The sequence below is a fragment of the Rhipicephalus microplus genome, chromosome 3, assembly GCF_043290135.1.
Source record: "Rhipicephalus microplus isolate Deutch F79 chromosome 3, USDA_Rmic, whole genome shotgun sequence".
Taxonomy (NCBI): Eukaryota; Metazoa; Arthropoda; class Arachnida; order Ixodida; family Ixodidae; genus Rhipicephalus; species Rhipicephalus microplus.
In genome coordinates, this window is record NC_134702.1 from 163,935,549 (window position 1) to 163,953,429 (window position 17,881).

The following is a 17,881-nucleotide window of genomic DNA, read 5'->3' on the forward strand; positions in this document are numbered from 1 at the left end:
CTGTGGAGGGAGGCGCGCGTGTCCTGTGGCCGGTAGGTGTGACTGGCTTCTTCGTGGTGGTAGCAGCGCGAGTGGTTATAAGGGTCACGCCATATGTCGGTTTTCCTCAAGTGTAGCGTTGGCCAGCAGGTAGGCGGTATGGCATAGATGGTGGTGGTGGTGGTGGTGGTGTCTGGCCCAGGGTCTGGTGACCGCAATGTGGTGCAGCAGCCTACTGAGATGGAGGCTGAGGTGGAGCATAGCGTCGGGCTGCAGCAGCGAAACTCATAACTCGCGGCTGTGGCGGTGGCGATTCAGAGGTGCAGGTCAACTGCTGCATTTTCTTGACATTTCTTCTCGAACAATGTTGGCGATCAAGTCAAATTGCGGTTGCGATTAGGGTACAGCTTGCGCAGCTCTTCTTGCCCAATCGGTCGTATCGATTCGTCCACGTGATCGAAGTCAACAGCAAAATTAGCTGGACTGTGTTCCATCATTCGGTGATTGTGCTGCCAGGTTCGCATTCCTAGAGTCTTTGTTATCACACGATGCTCGTGAAGGTCTGCTAGAATGTGCTTCGAAAAAAGTCACGAAGACTTCTAAATCTCGAGCCACGTCCTAGCTGCCTCTTCTATGCAGAAGTACGCTTGCCATAGCTTGTCCTCAGGCTGCCCGCTCTTAAACGTTGGAAACCTTTCAAACGCCTCAAGCCAACATTCAAGGGCTTCACATGATGAACTTCGAAGTTTCAGAGGCTACGTATGTGGCTGCATCACTATCGCTGCTGGGGACATTGCATCCGCCATTACGCTCCTTGTGGTCACCGTGGCTTTTGGCTTGTCTGGTAGGGGTCCGTATGGGTGGGGGGTAGGCATTTTAGTCTGCGGTTGGCTCGACTATCACTGAAGCTGTCGATGTCTTGATAACGGAGACTGGGCGCACGGCTTGAATAATGCGTATGGTAGAAGGAACAGGAACCACCTCCTGCCGATGTCACGGGGTCATGACGTGAACGAAGGGAGCACAGAGTATGTACTAGATGAAACTGTTTATTTGGCCGAATTCGTGGCCGGTATACGGAAGGTTAGATTACAATATAGCACAGCGGCACCAATCGCAGTGTAAAAAAGCATCCTCCATTTGAAAACTGAATTGCGGCGACGCGTCCGCATTTGAATTCCGAAATGTATCAACGAAGCAAAGCGCAATCTTTCACCCCTGAATGCAGTCTTTCACAAAGTTTACTTGCAGTGCATGCGGCCAGGAATATTATTGCCGCTATCCTTCCACAAGTTTTCTTATCACCCCATTAGGATGTACTCAATCGTCAGCGCGAACCACGCCTACAGTGTTTTAGGAGCTTCAGGACTGCAGTAGATGATTTTGTGAAGAGAACACCCATTTTGTGAACATTTCAGGTTATTCTGAAAACTACGTCGCCGCATGAGATACCGCTAAAATGTTCGAAAGCAAGTGCATAAATGCCGACTTGCTTGGCCACTTGTCAGTTGATTGATGGCCGATGCTCTGCCCGCCGCTATTAGTGCCAGTGTCATGCTGTAATCTGACTAGCCCTTTACGTGGCCACAAGTTCGGCGCAAATAAACACTTTATTATTCGACCCGCAGTCTGATCTATTCGTCCACGTCGCGACCCCGTGACATCTGGTGGAGGTGCTGCTTCGTTCATGTACTGGACGCCTCTTCAAGCCGACACCCGAGCCCGCCTCACGGAGAAGACACCGACACCTGCCGAGAGCAGCGAACAAGCCGCCTGCAGCAAGGTCTACCACCAGAGTACGGGCCTCTACAAGACCATGCGCGGAAGACCAAGGCCGTAACCTCGACTGTGGTGACAACGACAACCGCTGCGTCACAGCCCATGATCATCATGCATCTGCCAAGGGAGCCACCCACTTTCCGTGATTCATCGTTGAAGACCCAGAGACCTGGCTGGAGACATACGACCGCGTGGCCGCCCTCAATCACTAGGACACCAAAGAGAAGCTCCGTCGCGTGTACTTCTACCTTGAAGACACCGCAAGGACCTAGCTCTAAAATCGAGTCTGCGCTTCAAACGTATGATGTCTTCTTGGCACATTCTTTAAACGTTCGCGAGCGTCGCTCGCAAAGAAATAGCCGCTGCTTCGCTGGAGAACCGGGTGCAGCATCCAAAAGAATATGTTACCATTTTCACTAAATAAATAACTTGCATCTTCGGACACACTGACCTGGACATGTCTGAGGAGAAAAAAGTTTCCTTCCACCTGGGAGAGGTTACACAGGAGCTCTTCTTGGGTTCGATGAGAAACCCACGGAAGATCATTCAATAATTCATCTCACAAGCGACAATTATTAAAAAAAACCCCGGAAACGTGCACACAACAGTCGGACCACCACTCGGGCGCAGGCTATGCAAAGATACAACAACTTTGCTCCGTTGATATGCACGAAGCCATGGTTTCGGCCGGTACGGTACATGACGCGGATGTCATACTATTGAAGTCGCAGAGCCCAACGAGAAAGGCGATCTGATAAATCCATCAGCGACGACAACCAACATAAGGCATGATGTTCTGTAACTACCGGAAACATGCAGCCATATAGGTATGGGTGAAACTTGAAAAGCGCCAAAAGTATGACCAAGCACTCTTTTTTGGTAACACTGTAGTTTACTTTAGCCTTGGTGAGCGTTCTGCTGGCGTAGGTGACGACTTGTTCAGGGGTACCAGGCTTGCGTTGAGCAAGAACTGCACCGATACTGACACCGCTGGCGTCTGTATAGATCTCAGTTGCAGCCGTGGCATCATAGTGGCGCAATATAGGCGGTGACGTGAGGAAACGGCGAAGAGTGGTAAATGCGGGATCACACTCGGAAGACTATGAGGAGATATCGTTGGCACTGCTTAAAAGTTGGGTCAAAGGAGTAATTATGGAGGCAAAGTTTGGCAGAAACGACAAAAATAGGAGCATAATACTACGAAGCTGCGTAACTGTTTTAATGTAGTTGGTCTGGGGAATTCAGCGACGGCGAGTAGTTTAGCCTGGTCAGGAAGAACGTCGTCCTTTGATATGACGTGACCAAGAATGGTTTGTTTTCGAGCAGCAAAGTGACTTTTCTTGAGATTCAGTTGGAGCTGGGCATTTTTTAGATGAGTTTTTTTTTCAGAGGAAGGTATATAACAGCTGTATTTTGCCGGTACTTAGCTACGGAGCAGAAACCTGGAGACTTACTAAGAGGGTTCTGCTTAAATTGAGGACGACGCAGCGAGCAATGGAAAAAAAAATGGTAGGTGTAACATTGTTTTCAAGCAGCCGTGCTCTGGCTGCACGTAACGTTCATTTTCGAAATAATTGTCAGTATATTTTATTGGCTATCACGGAGCAGCCAATGTATAGATTCTCTTCATGCACTTAGATATCTCGGTCAATCCAACTTCAGCTTTTTATGTGGGAGACATTTCTGTCTAACAGAAACAAATCAGTGTCCCACTTACCTAGCAGTGGGTAGAATTGTGTATTTGGTAACTACGCTACGCCTTGCAAGCAAATGTAGGCAAACATGTTGGTATTTTTCTGCTGAAATTACTGGCACTCGTTGAAAACTCCAAACTGCCATGTCCGGAAGCGCACAGTTTATTCAAATCTGCATTTCATAAACAATGGTTGAAAGCTGAAAAACAGAGTGAATGACACAAAACATTCACTGAAAAAACCTATTTCCCTGGTTTCTTTTCTCCTTTGACCGGGCAGGATAGACGACGTCCGCCTTTTTAAAGGTCAGCACTTCATTGCACGCGAACGCTGCTTTGGTTTTGAGAAGTAAGAAGGCAAACCTTCGAAAATCCTTGGTATACAGCGTTTTCCACCAGTCTCGGTGGTTCGCGGGGCAGCAAAACGATAACTCCGCACACTGTGCACACGCCCGCTTCGTCATGTCACTGGCTTCGACATATCTTTCACATACGCGAGCGTTCTTTGTGTCAAACGAAAATCTGTCAGTCACCTGTCTCGGAAACGCACGTGTCCACCTGTCACGCTGTTTTGCGTTGGCTTAAAAACAGAACAGGCAAACTTTTTCGACGGTGCACTTCTATCCAGAGCGACGGACCGGCACGAAGCAGACGTTGCGCATCACTGCCAATACAATGAAACCTCCATAAGCAAAAAAAAAAGAGGGCAATGCGCTTGACCACCACCACTCCAAACCAGTACTCCACTCATGGCGGCCAGCGTAGCACCCGGCCGAGCAGGCTTCAACGCTCTCTATCTACACCAGCACCACGGCGCGGAAAGTGAGGGCGGCGTGTAAAGCTCTACCTTTGAGTGACGGGGAGTTTCATGGCCTAAAAAGGTATCAAAGGACTATGGTACTAGTAAGATCATCTTTCTTTTGAGTCAAAGTTAACGTCAGTTACCTCCATTAGTGTCTCGAACCCATTCTTGAGCAAGACTCTGAATTCCTGTACTTTCGCTTTCACCACTAGGTAATTAAATGCCTTCTGGTGCATCAGTTTTCGCCCTTGCTTGATTTTACATCTAATTGAATGCGAGCTCTTAACATTCTATGGTGACTGCATCAGATTTCGTCAACTACTTCTAAATCCTGTAAAAAGCCTTGGTGTGCACCCAAAATGAAGCCTATTTCAGTTTTAGTTGCGCCTTTAGGGCTTCACCATGTCGTTTTAGGGTTAGCGTGTTTTCTGTAAAAGGTATTAAAGATCCGAAAATTACAACGTGCTGCAAACCCTATATTACCTTCTCTCTGGCATTTATGAAGCCGATGCCACATTCCGCACTGCGTGGTCTCTGGCAAGTTTCTTGCCTACTTTTGCACTAAAGTTGCCCATAGGAATCGTATACAGTGACTTTGATAATGGTTGACTCTACGTCTTAAAAGAAGCGTTCAACCAAATGATCATCATGGCTCGATGTAGGTGCGTAGTATTGTACCACCGTCATCTTGTACCTTTTGTTAAATTTATTTATAATACTTGCCACTCTCTCCCTAATGTTATAGTTATCTACGTTGCCCCCAATATTCTTGTGTATAAAAAACCCAGCCCTAGTTCTTTTCTGTCATTTATTCCACAGCAGCATAGGAAGTGTCTGTTCTCTAGCACTGTACAAACTTGACGGGTCCTCCTAACATCGCTGAGCCTTGTTACATCCCATTGCTCACCATCTCAATCGTCGAATAGCACAGCTAGACTAGCCTCACTAGATAGCGTTCTAGCATTAAACATAGCTAGGTTCACATTTCAATGGTGGCCTGCCTGTACCCACCGATTCTTAGAGCACTCCGCTGCAACGCAGGTCTGAATGCCACCTTGGACAGTTGCTTTGCAGCCACTCGAGACTCAGGGTCAAGGGTTACTTGCTGCGTGGGTATGGAGGGTAGTGGCCAAGTACTGTACCTGGGTGGTCAATAATGCTCTGGTGAGAGAGTACAATACCAGCTGCTGGTCGCAGTGACGTCGCAACCCAAACCTATATTTTTAAACAATTGCTTATTCATGCGTTTTAATAAATATACTATTGGTAATGGTCATGCATCGGCGTTCAAACCAAATTTTGTCATCGCACGCCAGGGTGCTGCGCTATCTCTAAGTAAGGTATTGTTGAACTTTTTTAGGACTGTATAATACCACCTGACCACTTAATATTTTGCAACTTCACATTATTCATATATAGCCGGGTCTTCTTTTATTAGGTTCGAAGCAGCTATTTCACTACCTTGTGTAATGGTGTGCTGTACGTCCGTACAAATCCTCTCACCGCAGGTGTTCAAGCAGTGCCAAGTAAGTCAAATCAAAGCTGCGCGTTAATGTCACTCTTTTTCTCTCTCTTACCCACCGCAGCTAGCACCTCTGCCCGCTCACAACACAATTCTTTCTTCCTTCACTTTCTTTACCACGCGCAACGCTTCAACCACACGTCGAGTGGAAGCACACTTTCTGTCGTCTGCTGAAGCCAGGCCTTTCTCAACAATCGTCTGTTGAAGCCAGGCCTTTCTCATCATGACAGCGCAGCCATACAATAAGCCGAGTAGCGCCGCCGCATTACATATGAACCAGCCAAAAACATCGATACTATACAACTTTTCCTCCCGTAATTTAGTACCTTAATTTAAAAGATGTGACGTATTCTTTTCACAAAAAAGTTCTTTGCAAAAACATTCAACCAGGTTAAACTTCTGTGACATTTTGATGAGAGGAAAAAAAGAGATGACGAATAAAGAGTAAACATCCTTGCCTACGTTTTCTTGCGTCCAGTTTGGCTCAACACAAACTTAGCATTCAATTCAGTACCCCCACATTCTTTCATAATCAATTTTTTTTGCAAGCCGTGCTTCAAGCGCTGTTACTAAGCGTCAAACCTAAACAGAAAAGAAAAATATTCACGGTACTTCAGCATTGCATCTGTGCCGTCTCTACCGCTCTTCTTGATGCACATTGTTTCATTTCCCCACAGCGTCATCGACGCATATGTGCCTATATATTTTGAACCTGCCAAGTGCCACGAACGTTTTGATGTTTTTTTGTCGTAGGCTTGATCTTTCGAACTGACAGCCAGGGTCCTCGATTTAGCAGTGTCTCACGGGATGAAGTGTTTTCTGCAGATGCAGCTTGCATTCCAGAAGAGGTGTGCGTCGCTGAAGCAAAGTACAAACACCTCTGGCTGGAAGAACAACCCATCTATTCTCGGTCGTCCTTAGCACCTCAGAGATCATATCCCCACGCGCCTCGCCTTGCAAGTGTTACCGAACACGCCGTGGAAGCGGTGCGATACAGTAAGTTTGCGAGTTACGCCATCTTCATTTCTTAAATTTTCACTTATATACGAGTACTTTTGAAACAGAAGTCAAGCAGAAGTTACCTTGCTGTGTATTAGCCCTCAGGGGGTGACAATTTTTCTTGTTAGGTCTACGTGGGTCTTTTTTGTATCGCATACATTTTTTCATCTTGTTGTAATAATGATAGACGAGAAATTAACCTGCGGTGTAACTGCATCAATAGGAGGCCGTATTCTCTGGCAGCAGCATATCTGCCCTGGTCATTGTTCTCAAGTGGTGCCTCTCAGGTTCTCAAATGGGTTCCTGTTCTGTGAATATAAAAAGATTCGACAGATCCAACATACCATGGAAATCGATGTTATGCGCAGCATGCGAAGGAAATGTGTATGTGTCAGAATTTTTATTCAGTGAAACGTTATAAAATGACGCTAAAGATATGTAGAAAATTTCTACGCACCGATATACTACAAGCACAACTGTCAAATTTTCTGTAACGCTCCGCCAATTGGCGACTTCAGCACGACAATTGACCTTCCTCATAGCATTCATTGATATTCAAAATAGCTCTGCGACTCTCGCATGCCTGACCTTGCTACCACACTGCATACACCACACCGCTTTCTCGGATTACGCCCTCTTTGTGCAAATGAAATAACTTCACTTCGCCGTAGAGAGCCACAAAGACCACGGGAGAAAGGCTCCATTTGTGTGTGAAGTGTTAGCGGAGGCTCTAAGGAGAGACGCCCACGTGCCTTTCCCGTCATGGTGATCTAGCGGCTAAAGTACTCGGCTTCTGACCCACAGTTCGCAGAATCGAGTCCCAGCTGCGGTGGCTGCAATTTAGATGGAGGCGAAAATGCTGTACGCCCGTGTGCTCAAATTTGCGTGCACTTTAAAGAATGTCAGGTGGTAAGAATTTCCCAAGCCCTCCACTGTATGGCGTGTCTAATAATTATACGGTGGTTTTGGGACGTTAACCTCACATATCAACTAAATTAATCAACTGTGAGCTCTTGAGTAGTGTAAGCACCGTGGAGGTTTTTATTACAATATTGTAGGTCACCCTATGGTCCGCGAAATGCGGTGCGGGCTGTGATTTCATTTGTTGATGATGTGTTTCTGCGATTTGGCTTTTGCTTGTGCGTGTGATGCCTCCTCACTCGCCTATAAGGCATACTCTAAATGAAACAATGGTTCTCCACCGCCTACTGCTTCGCGTTCAGCTGCCACAACTAAGAGAAGAACTGTGATAAGGTCTGCAGAAAGGCGATGACATCAAGATGCGAATATCGTGCAAGCAGGTGTTTAGTGTAGCTGGAGAAAGACCAGCGTCAGGATGAACACCTTCGCTTGTTTGCAACCAATGCTATGAACTCTGCCAGTCGCATTTTTGAAATGCTGTATGGTGTAACAAGCTGTATAGAGAGACAAAGCTCTAGACGAGACGCTCGTGTTTCTGTACAAAAACCTGCGATGACTCAATCGTAATCGGGCAGTAACGAGGCCGTTTATGCAATCACACAAAAAATGTATTTGCAAAAGACTTGAAAGGTCTAATAATAAATGAAGTAAGGGCAAAAATATAACGTGCTTGGAATGCTGGTGTGAGAGTCACAAGGGCATAAAAACAGAAAAAGTTCACCGGAGAGGAAGGCGGTGGTCAAGTCCCGGCGGCAAACTCAACGCTGGGAAGGGACGGCCGACGCTTGGGTAGCCTGGTAAGTCCAATGACAGCCGCGGCCAAGAACGCGTCTCACTGCGGAGGTCGTTGACCTGGAGCACGCATGGCGTTTGCCATGCCTATCTCGAACGCTGGCTGGCACTCGCTGCCGTAGGTGCCGGACTCACCTGGCGGAAACGTCCTGGCGACGTTTCGCCCACGCCAGGCCCGAACTGCAAGGACGGCTGGTATGGCCCCAGGTGGGAGCCTGCTGAGACCTCGAGTCCGCAACCCGACGGGTCACTGCTCCCACGCCCTGGTTCTTCAATCTTGCTTCTTCCTTCCAGCCGCGTCTGCCTCACTCCTTCTTCTTCGCCCCACCACCTGCCCTCATTTCTTCCTGCGTCGTCTTCTTCGACTGTCTCTGTGGCGCGCACTTCAAACACAATTCTATCTTCATGATCACGCACGGCCACTTCACTCATCATATATGGTAAATCCATGCACGTCAACTTAGCTAGTTACCGTGATACTAGGCAGCGTACACTTCAAAGTTAAGCTCCTCAAACGACAGCGCTTCAAGAGAGTCTATATCGAGCACCGTTGTCTGTTACGTTCATGGTAACGTCGTTATTGAGCGGTATTCACCACGTGTTCTGTCCAGGCGTATTTTAACAGCTGCAGCTACCACAAAGGTGTATACATGATCGTGAAAATAGGTGGCTTGGATGGAGATGTGGCACTATACACGTTGACGTTGGTGCATGCCCGTCATTTGGTGCTATTGGGCAATATTAGGTGAGCTTTGGTATATTTATACACAATAAACATTTATGTGCTTCTGCAGCACGCTTGGCTGTCATGTTATATCAATTATTATGGTGCGTATATTCTTTTTTTACTCTAGTGTATCTAGTGAATAGGCGAGCATGTTTTGCAAAACATACAAATAATAGAAAGGGAGGTCTTACTTTACTTCTTAAGAAGTGGACACGAATAGCTTGACAGCGTTTTTCTGTTGAGCCTAACCACGGCTGCTTTTCTTCGGTGCGTCTTGTGCACATTTTGCCCAGGAAAACTCGATAATGTCGACACCTATGTTCACACATATCCCATAGCTTTGAAATATCCGCTGACATTTATGCTTTTGGGAAGCTTCAACTTGAACATTCACGTAACAATTTGCAACATAAAGCGTGCTACATATCGACGCGCCACCTGGAGCTCCTTCGAGAGAATGCTTGCCTATCAGCTTGAGGGGCTATGCCCCGCAGGGGGTCTGTGCAAGTAGGCGTTTGGTGTGTAGTGACACCACGGACTTGAGCTAACGGTGGGGGGGGGGGGGGTTGGGGTTCGACTTCTTTTCATGCCTAATCATGCGTGGCTAAGCCATGTTCGGGGAAAAAGGAATAATGAGGGTTGAGCTGACGCTGGGTAATCATGATGGGACCTTTAAGGCCCCCCTGCAGAGGCAACATACCCGTTTGGCCCCGGCTTCACGTAGACGGCACCCCTGGGCTGATTCACCCAGGGGAAATCGGCAGTCGCCTTTTCCTATCTCTCTTACCTACAACTTCGTCTTTATCTCTCACATTTAGTCTGTCCTGTTTGCTTATCTCTTCTATTTACTTCCAATTTTCCTGGCGGCAAGAGTTAACCCTGTGCGAATAGCCTACCTTGGCCTAAGCGCATTGGGTTATGGCAGTGTTGTACGGCTGACGTCTGCAAGCTTGCAGTACCTGCAAACTTGCAGCGTCCCCTTGTTGGGCTCCGCGGCCGGTGGTCGCCAACGTTGCTGAACAAAAATAAGACTGGCATGCATAAAGCATTCCCCCTACTGTCTGATCGTACCGGCCTAAACCGGGTACGCACCGATAACCTTTTTTTTTACCAGCCAATAGAAACATTTTTCCACTTCCACGTCATTTACTGTGAAAAAACTGGAAAGCAAGCCAGGACCATATCTCCTTTTGTAGTTGCCAGGTGTCTTACTCAAACTCTCGGGGCTTGATACAAGGTAACCAAAATGGCTAGCGGAGACCTTCTCGAAATTCGGGACAAAGAACAATTCGTAAAGCTAGACAGCCTCTCAACGCTTGGTGACGTATCGATCACAGTAACACCACAAAGATCTATGAATATAACTCGCGGAGTCGGATTTGACGCAGACTTACTTGACCTGACCAAAACTGAACTTTTGGAGGGTGAAAAAGCCAAAATGTCACTAATGTACACAGGATTATCATCAGAATACATAATAAGGAAACACCAACGAAACAAATAATACCCACGTTTGCATCCAGTAAACTACCAGAATCTATTCAAACATGGAACATGAAGACATCTATCAGGCCTTACATACCAAACGACGCCATGACATCACCGGAGGAGTTGCCATTATAGTGAATCAAGGGATTGCATGCACACACTTACAACTTCAAATATCCCTTGACGCAGTGGCTATTCGAGTTGTTCTTTTTGATAAACTAATCACAATTTGCACTATTTACATTCCTCCTAGCTATCAGCTGCAAAAACGCCATTATAGTGAATCAAGGGATTGCATGCACACACTTACAACTTCAAATATCTCTTGAGGCAGTGGCTATTCGAGTGGTTCTTTTTGATAAACTAATCACAATTTGCACTATTTACATTCCTCCTAGCTATCAGCTGCAAGACCATAATATATACTCTATAATTGATGAACTTCGGGAGCCTTATGTTCTCCTCAGAGACTTTAATGCGCATAGCAGGCTATGGGGTGACTCTCATTGCGACGCGAGAGATCGACTGATTGAACAGTTCCTTCTCTTGTCGAGCGAGTGTCTACCAACCTAATATAATCTCGCTAATAATACCTACTCCTCCACAGACCTAAGCATAATATCTCCATCTCTTGTGGCTCTAATAAAGTGGAAAGTCATCAGTAATCCGTGCGGAATTGACCACTTCCCCGTAGTTTTGAGCACAACCACAGCAACTGAGTGTCCACCACGTGTTCCCAAATGGCTCATAAAAAGAGCCAACTGGGAACAGTTTTATACCATCGCTTGTATAGGTTGGAGGGACCTATGTACTTTGAGCATTAATGTTGCTGTCAACTACTTCACAGCGTTTTTGTTTGATTCTGCAACAAAACGCATTCCACAAACAAATGGACATCCTGAAAACGGCATGTGCCATGGTTGAACTGTGAATGCCGAAAAGCGCGCAAACAGCAAAACAGAGCATGGAGGTTGCTTCGGAACTCACCGACAGCCGAAAATCTTCAAATCTTTAGGAAAATTAAGTCTCGGGCCAGGCGAACGCGTCGGCAGGCCAGAAGAGAAAGGTGGCAAAAGTTTATATCAGGGATCAATTCATACACACAGGAGGCTTAAGTCTGGAACATGGTTGGTAGGGTAGCAGGAAGACAAGCACACACACTCCCACTCGTAAAGACACAGGGTGACACCTTGGAAGATTAGGCGAACGTCCTCGGTGCAAACTTCGAGTGGGTGTCGAGCTCGTCACACTATACTGACGCTTTCTAAAAATACAGAACAAGAATAGAAAAGCAGAAACTTGAACTCAAATGTACTATATTGATACGAGGCGTACAACCAAGCTTTCAGCTTAGCTGAGCTCCAAACATCACTGAACTCCTGCAGTGATTCCGCTCCAGGTTCTGAATGTGTTGTTTATGAAATTTTTAAGAAGCTACCAATCGAAACTAAAAAAAAACTTACTTCGTTTGTACAATTATCATTTAATAATAATACAAATATTATTCTAATGTAAATGCAGACAGGGATCACTCATCACATTTCACAATTATTGACATGTCAAACCTTGCTTTGTTTGAAAAACGGCCTTCTTTGAAACAGCCTACTCACCTAGTGTGAGGGGCCTAGCGACAGAAACCGGTGTGCCACTCGAACACCGTTTGATGCCTCCCGTAGTATGCCTGCCACCATGGCAGTGGCAGGCGAAAGATTGTGACGTGTCTTTCCTCGAGGTTACAAAGCATGCACCAATCGCACATATCCAGACATACTTCCTTGAACTGCAACATAAATACACATGTCCTGAGTTTTTTACGGATGCTTCAAAGTCTAACACTTCTGCCTCGTACGCTGCCATCGGCCCATTCTTTTCGGAAGCCGGCGTTATGCACCCCGATACGAGCATTTTTACTGGCGAAGCTTATGCGATACTTGCCGCTGTTAAACATAATAAACGAATAAAACTACCGAAAGCAATAATTTATACAGTTTACCTAAGCGTAGTAAAAGCTCTGAAAACACCTAAAAAGCATAAAAACCCTGTCTTTGTCTCGCTTTATAAGCTCTTATGCACAGTCTACTCGTCTAAGCAGCAGGTTGTAGTCTGCTGGGTGCCAGGACGCCGCAAAATACAAGGCAATGTTCTGGTGGACCAGCTAGTTGGATCCGCCAACAAAACTGCTATCAACACTTCGATACCGATTCATGCACTCGACTTGAAAGCTGTTCTAAAGCGAAAGCTCAGGGGTTATTGGCAGAGCACATGGGACACACACACAGATAAGAAATCGTACACGCCACACTGAAGTAATCCTTACAAGGTTAAGAATAGGACATACACATACAACACATTCATTCCTTTTGTCTGGGGGCGATCCACTTTTGTGTGATAGATGTGGAGAAGTACTCAATAAACAATTGAATCGGGCCAGTTGGTATTCACTGTGAAAATGTGAAGTACTTACTGCAATTCACATTTTAATCCAGTGTAAAGAATTAGAAGCACTGAGAAGACAACACTTTCTGTTACCCTACCGACAACAGATACCACTCCATCTTGCAATGTTCGTTGGTAGGGAACCACTAATTAGTCATAAATCATTGTTAGCGTTTTTAAAAGAAATTCGTGCCTTTCATATCATATAGCCGGGCATTCTGTAGCACGACCTTTCCAGAGAGGTCTCCGCTGCGGTCGCTGCACTCAATAAAGCACTTGCCTCACGGCCCTTGGACGCAAGGGTGTGAACGAGTGAGGCACTTGTGCTAATGCCATACATGTCCTTCATCGTTTTTATTGCAACAAAGTTTTGTCAACCATTTACACCATACACCTTTCACGGCACGGTCATAATTTTATTACTTCTATGTTTTTTACCCGCCCTACTGCGAGGAATTTTACGGCCCTTATACAGCCGCTTATCACAAACATTGTCCATATCTCTAGTGAGATAAACTGGCGCTCTTTGGCCATGAAATGGCTCTTGCGCCACAAAACATCAAACATCATCATCATTGCGGGGCTATGGAACTCGATATCTTTGAATTTCGTTATTATCATGCTCGTCAAACAAACTTTTTGGGCAGCATGAACCTCCTTTCGTTTTTAGAAGGATCAAACAATCATACCGAATAAGCTACTATACAATGCGAATGTCTCAGCTCCTACAGGAAGCGTCAAGCAAATCCATTCAGGCCTTAATCTAGGTTTTCACAAATATAAATCACTGTTTTCTTTAACACTTGTGGTGCACGCCTATTGTATGATCTGCTATTCAAGAATCATGCGACGATAAATACATAATTATTGTAAGGAAGTCAAAATAAACATATACACTGGCAGAGAAGCTAGACAGGTTAGAAAAGATTTGTGTGGCACGTTGTTTTCATGAGTGTTTCAGCATAACCTTTCGTGGTATTGCATCCACTGCAATACAGGTTTGTCGTGTATGTCGCTAGTTGCCATTTTTATGTAGGGCTGACTTGTACGATTATATGTTTGCTCGTCGAAGAACGTATAAGCAGACACGAACGAAGAAACATTTAGACTTAATGAAGTGTTATATGCAAATAATGTTAGATTTTTAGCATAATGTATCGCAACAAGTCGAGAGCAGTACACATTGCGTGTGCGTCAGTATGAAAATGCGGCAACTTGGTAAAGCATATCGAAAGTTACCTAGCGCTGGGAACAGCTTGAGCTGCTTGAATTGGTTATACTCAATAAACGCTGTGCGAGCTTGCGCCTATCATCATCATCATCATCGTCATCATTATTATCATCAACAACATCATCATCATCATCCTGACTACGTACTGCGGGCCAAAAGTCTCTCCCTTGTTCCGCCAGTCAGCTCGGTCCTGTGCTTGCTGCTGCCAATTTATACCCGCAAACTTCTTAATCTCAACTGCCCCCCTAACCTTCTGTCTCCCTTTAACCCGCTTGCCTTCTCTAGGAATCCAGTCAGTTACCCTTAATGACCAGCGGTTGTCCTGTCTACGTGCTACATGCCCGGCCCATGTCCATTTCCTCTTCTTGATTTAAACTATAATATCCTTAACCCCGGTTTGTTGCCTTATCCACTCTGCTCTCTTCTTGTCCCTTCAGGTTACACCTACCATTTTTTTTTCCATTGCTCACTGCGTCGTCTTTAATTTAAGCTAAACCATCATTATATGTTTCCAGTTTTATGCTTCATAGCTAAGTACCGGCAAGATGCAGCTGTTATATACCTTCGTTTTGAAAGTTAGTGGCAACCTACCTATCATGATTTGAGAGTGCTTGCCAAATGTGCTCTACCCCATTCTTATTCCTCTAGTCACTTCAGCCTCGTGGTTCACCTCTGCGGTTATTACATTTCTTAAGTACACGTAGTCTTTTACAACTTCAAGTGCACTATTACTTATCTCGAAGCACTGTTCTCTTCCGAGGTTGCTGTACATTACTTTCGTTTTTTGCAGGTTCATTTTAAGACCTACTTTTTGCTTTTTTGTCTAATTGCGTAATAATGAGCTTCGATTCGTCCCCTGAGTTACTCAGCAATGCAATGTCATCGGCGCAGCGCAGGTTACTGAGGTAATCTCTGTTAACTGTTATGCCAAACTGTTCCCAATCTAGGCATCTGAAAACATCCTGTAAGCACGCGATAAATAGCTGTGAAGAGATGGTATCCCCCTGCCTTACACCCTTCTTGCTTGCGGCTATATAAGTATGCAATTTCGGGGCACGTCGTCAATGAGGCTGTCGTTTGCCCGAATATTAAAAAGTTACCACAGTCGCAAAGTCAAGCGCTTTCAAGGCTGCCAAGCGCTTGCTGGGCATGTGAGTTTTTGGATGAGTTAGCGTTGGAATTGAACGCATTTCGTCGCCATTCATTTCCTCTGCGAGAGGTGAGGCTCAACATACGTGGAGCGACTGACGTATGAAAACGAGTCCCGCTATTCAAGCCAGATAAGTGTCGGAGCAGCTCCTGCTAAGCTTCACCCTGTCGCAAGCACTGTCAGTCTAGGAGCTGTGCTGCGCAGCGGCAAGACGACACAAGAAGTGTGAGTGCCCGTCCGAGCAGAACGCTGAGACACAGAAGCCAGCAGTTGCTCGAGAACTAAGAAGTAGGGAATACGTCTTCATGGTATGTGCCCCTAACAAATTTTGCCCGGATTTGCATGACCGTTGGCACGAAATACTAGCCAATATCATTAATAAGGCTTGCCGACAGACTTTAAATAAACTTCGGAATAATTACTCTCTGATACTGTAAGAGCTTTAGGTGATGGTTGTTTAGACTCGAAAGATTACGCGCTTAAGGCGTTTTTCATTGTTTCATCAATAACGTTACAGGTGCAACCTTTTATTAGGCAAGAACGAGATCCCTAACTCTATATATTCAAGATTTGCGTTGTTCAAAATGTTGTAAATATTCTGAACGCTAGCTGTGCACAACAATATCCGGAACGCGGACTTGCTGTATGTATCTGCGAAAGCATGTTTTTTGGAAGATTGAATAAACTGTTGTTGAAAAGCCGCAAAGCGAGAAATTACTTTGGAATGCTGATCCCTATTTTGCCGCCTCTTACAGGCAACCATGGGGCTGATTCGTACAAATGCATGGCCCTGTTGCTCATATAGTACTCCTTTTTTGTTATTGAAGGAACCGCCGCGAAAATTACAAATTTAAAGAGCAGCTGACAGGCCTGAATGTCCACCTCACGAAAGTCTTTGGTCTTGTCGTTGTTATGCTTTCATTTGCTCTTCTGGGACATTCCACTCAAAGGCTCAGTGGGCTTAGTAACGTTAGACCTTATCAAATCCATTTCTCAGAGGTCGGTACAATCACTGCTGTCCACCGACAATGCATCGCTATTTTATTTTTCTGTATAGCAAGTATACGCTTTTTCCTACTTATTTACCGTTTGCCTAGCAGCCCCTTGCTTGAGCATTATAGGTGTTCAGGTTCTTTCAATGTGGTTACTCATTTAGGCAACATTTAAAGAATTTATTGAGAGGATACCGCTGTGTTGCACGAATAATTGACATAATGTTACTGCTTGCCTGCAGAATAGAATTTTGACATTTCAAAAGGGCCTAGGCAAGAACCAGGTAAACTGTTAGGATTGGTTATTCATTTCTTTGTTTAGTTCTTTAGCTAGTAAGTTAGTCCTCTTTAAAAAACTGCAGGCAATAAATTGTGTTTTGTCAAGAACTGGTCACGCTTGCCATTATAAAGTCTGAGCATGGTGGGTAAGAATTCCTGCAAATAACAAGAGTACTTTTTTCAGCAAAACTCATTAGCGAGGAGAAAGCGCAAAAATAAAAGCAAATCAAGAAACTATATCACAGTCACCAGCGATGTGCTTGCGCTATTTGATTCGACTCCATAACTGTCCGCGTCAACGAAAAGAGAGAAAACTTAAGCACATCCGTTCTGGCGGAAATTGCTTGGCTTCATGCGGATGCATGCTGACACAGTTCGCCGAAATGGAGTGTACCTGTATTCCAATGTTGCACGGCCGGCCGCTCGACGAATATGGTGTGAGTGCTCATAGCTGTGAACACTGTGTTGTGCTTTTCAGAACAGTTCACATACACTTTCTCGCTTTTTTTGAACTTTGAAAATACTGAAGCTGGGATTGAAGTTCGGCAAGAAATTGTTTACATGTGCAATTATTTACTCAGTTTACTAAGTTTTTTTCTCTTATACCCATTTGTTAGAAATTTGCAGCTTCTGTTGGATTTTTGAGCGTATGCATCGTGACAAGCTATTTAGATCACAATATTAGGAAGAACCAGTTTACACCTCTATAACATAGATGAAGATGCGTTGCACTTGTTTTCTCAGTATAGCACGCAACGAAATAGTTCGATTTGTCTCAGAGCTGGTATTCTTTGACATATGGCTTTTCACAAATTTGTGCACATTTGATGCACTGGGCGTGTTCGTGTAGATTGGTTTATTGATTTGTTTATTTACACAAACTTCCGAGCTACTTGTGCTATGACAGTAGAGGGTATACTAGCATGCGCAGAAATATAACTAAAACATTGAGAATAACAAGAACAAGTAGCATGATAACGTCATGTGAACAATAAGGCAAGAATATCAGAACATGAAAAAAACAGACAAGTATCATTTGCGAACAGATCAGCGTATTTTACATATATGTGTTGTCGATATCGAGCACAAAA

The 17,881-nt window shown here is 45.1% G+C and overlaps 1 protein-coding gene across 1 annotated transcript in view; it reads left to right on the forward strand.

Moving 5' to 3' along the window:
• Positions 1-6,553: 6,553 nt before the first annotated feature.
• Positions 6,554-17,881, forward strand: part of LOC119170555 (monocarboxylate transporter 12) — a 118,594-nt gene continuing 107,266 nt past the window's right edge. Inside the window, exon 1 of the mRNA XM_037421759.2 lies at positions 6,554-6,771. The gene's annotated coding sequence lies outside the window, so the exon portion shown is untranslated. The remainder of the gene's footprint in view (positions 6,772-17,881) is intronic.